General features: G+C 34.2%; 1 non-coding gene across 1 annotated transcript; it reads left to right on the top strand.

The window, feature by feature from the left end:
• The first annotated feature begins 2,233 nt into the window (after positions 1 to 2,233).
• LOC116089681 lies at positions 2,234 to 2,389 on the top strand. The gene has a single exon (XR_004118438.1). It is a non-coding gene; the product is annotated as a U1 spliceosomal RNA (small nuclear RNA).
• The last annotated feature ends 470 nt before the right edge of the window (positions 2,390 to 2,859 follow it).

Raw genomic sequence — 2,859 nt, 5'->3', positions numbered from 1 at the left:
CTTTGTTTAGCTATGCCTGATTTTAATAAATGAAGTATTTTGTGTCAAGAACATGTGCAAATAAAAAGAGAGGATTACCCTTGAGAGAGAGAAAGAGAGAGAGAGAGAGAGAGAGAGAGAGAGAGAGAGAGAGAGAGAGAAGTTATTAATCGCTTCAAAAACAAGGAACAGAACAAAGGCCAAGACCGTAAGTCTGCAGCTGCAGAGAACACTCAGGCATTGAGCTACGATGGACAATACTCGCACTGTACATCTCAAGATGAGTTCATGCTGGTGGCTCTTGTTTCTAAAGACAAACAATAAGCGTATGAAACAATTTCAGTTCTCACTAAACTGAATCTGAGATGCCATCTGCTCTGATTTCATACCTAAAGAAGAGAAAAGAAGTCAACATTTAAAAAAAGAAAGAAAACCAACCTTTATTCTAACGTTGTTAAAGCATTCCATGGGAAATCAAGATAACATCATCGTCAGAACTGTACCTGACTCTGTGATTCAGATCATGGCCTCACTATGGAGTCTGAGCATGCCAGCACTTACAGAGATGTCTAAATGGAACAGTGACTTAGGTTTATGGGGATCTCACACTTTTCTCCCTGGCACAGTTGGAACAATGCGTTATGCCATATAAGGGCTATAGCTAAGAACTCTGAATATCTAGAATTTTTTTAAAGGAAGTGTTTTTGACTATAATGTATAGGCAGCAGATAAATTTTCTTCCTTTTTCAATTCCAAGTGACATTTAAAAGGATAAATTTACTACTTTTCCCTTGTTTTCTTTACAGAAGAGAAATTTGATATAAACACAAAATGTTGTTACCTAATGAAATTCTTACTACAGAGCAACTAATTGGCTTTAAATGCTTTAATTACAGGCCTGATTAAGTTTTTCCAGTCCATGTTTCTATTGGCTTCCGGGGGTGCAGTATGTATTGCACTTCCTTAGGATTTATGATGTTCGTGAATGTTCTTCCACATTTTTAAACTCAGCAGTGGAAACATAGCCAAAATTTAGAAAAAGTATAGCTTCAGATTCTATGCTTTTCTTTATTAAAATTTACATGATATTTATATTGATGTAAGTCTTCCAAACAGAAGATAAATTAATTGGTGTGATGACTATTCTTGGTTGTCAATTTGACCTGGTTGAATATATAATACATTTGCTATTATATATGGGATAGTTGTGTCATTGTGAGTAATTATGATTCCTAATATTCTGGTTATTGTTTTCACTTGGAAATTAAGGATGACATAAGGAGATATGATTGTGTATTAAGTTGACAACCATGAATTTGTGATGATTATTCATGGTTGTCAATTTGACTACATCTGGAATTTACTAAAGCTCAAATGGCTAGGGACACCTGAGAGGGATTTTTCTTAAGTAAATCATTTGAAATGAGAAGACCCACTTCTAATACAGATCTTTGAGGTGAGAAGGAAGACACATCTTTAATCTGGGCCACACACACCCCCGCCTGTTTTCAGTTTATGTAATGACATAGAAGAGGGAAGCTAAGAAGCTTGCTCTCATTTTGCCTAAGTAGCTTTCTCACTAAAAAGTCCATTATTCCACTGGCATTAGACCCCATTTCTTCAAGATTCTGGCATATTCTGAAAACCAGCTGAGACATCCAGGTTTGTCAACTGAACAACTACTAGATTTTTGCATGTTGCATTGGTAGACTGTTATTGAAATAGCTATACCACAGCCTGTAAACTATTCTAATAAATACTCCTCTCTCATATATATATACATATATATATATATATGAATACATACATATACATATGTATGTATACATATATATTCACATGTATATAATACATGTGAATGTGTTCATTTTGTAATTTCTGTTCATCTAAAGAACTACAACTAAAATAAATGTTTTGTACTTTATTAAATAAAATTTATTTTATAATGTTTGGAAGTGGGGGTTCATGAATTTATTATTATTTTAATTATCATCATTTATATTTCCTATATACATGAAAGTATAAAGAGATGAAAGGCCTAAAATCTACTAATTAATAATAGGAATTTGATAATTAAGGAATTGAAAATGCATGAAATGGGTAAAGAAGCCTTTGTAAAAACATTGAGGAAGAAAAGTTTTGACTGAAAATGATTCCCTATTCATTATCATAAGGAGAACAATTATAGCATCTTGTAATAGGCATACAATTATACATTGTTCTTTTATTTTGGATTAGCATACAATAGTGATGCAAGTTTACAGGACAAACTATGGTATTTCTGTAGATTTCCCAGGGTGAGGCTTATCCATTGCACCCCAGATGTGCTGACCCCTGTGATTTCCCCAAATGTGGGAAACTCGACTATGTAATTTGTGGTAGTGGGGGACTGTGTTTGTGCATTCCCCTGAAAAGAAAGAAAAGAAAAGAAAAGAAAAGAATCACTGAGAAATCAAAAACTGGCATTTAAGATGGCTTCAACATTAGCCTTCTGTTTGGGAAAAAACTAATAAATCTCCTATTTATTAAATAATTACTTTTTGTTCTAAGCTTCTTAATATGTAACCAGTGTATCTAAAAATAAATGTCTCTTTATTTCATCTGTTGAAGCAATGAGATGAGAGCCTTACCCAAGCTTTATGAGTATATGACTTGGACTAGGTAGAGAGCACTTCTATCAATCTATCCCAAGGCCTAGGCCTCTGTACAATCTAATCTTCTAGCCTCTGTACAATCTAATCTTCTGAAAGCCTGACCTTCAAGGCTTCAGCTTCCAGCATCTGTCTGCTAAGCTAGGCCTAGAATGTTTTCAGCCTCTGAGACTTACTGCTGAATAAACTCACTCTTTCTAGCTCTTTCTGAACTCTGGTTAGTTGTTTC

The sequence above is a fragment of the Mastomys coucha genome, unplaced genomic scaffold, assembly GCF_008632895.1.
Source record: "Mastomys coucha isolate ucsf_1 unplaced genomic scaffold, UCSF_Mcou_1 pScaffold14, whole genome shotgun sequence".
Lineage (NCBI taxonomy): Eukaryota > Metazoa > Chordata > Mammalia > Rodentia > Muridae > Mastomys > Mastomys coucha.
The sequence above is the reverse complement of the archived record's forward strand: the minus strand, read 5'-3'. Positions and strand labels throughout refer to the sequence as shown.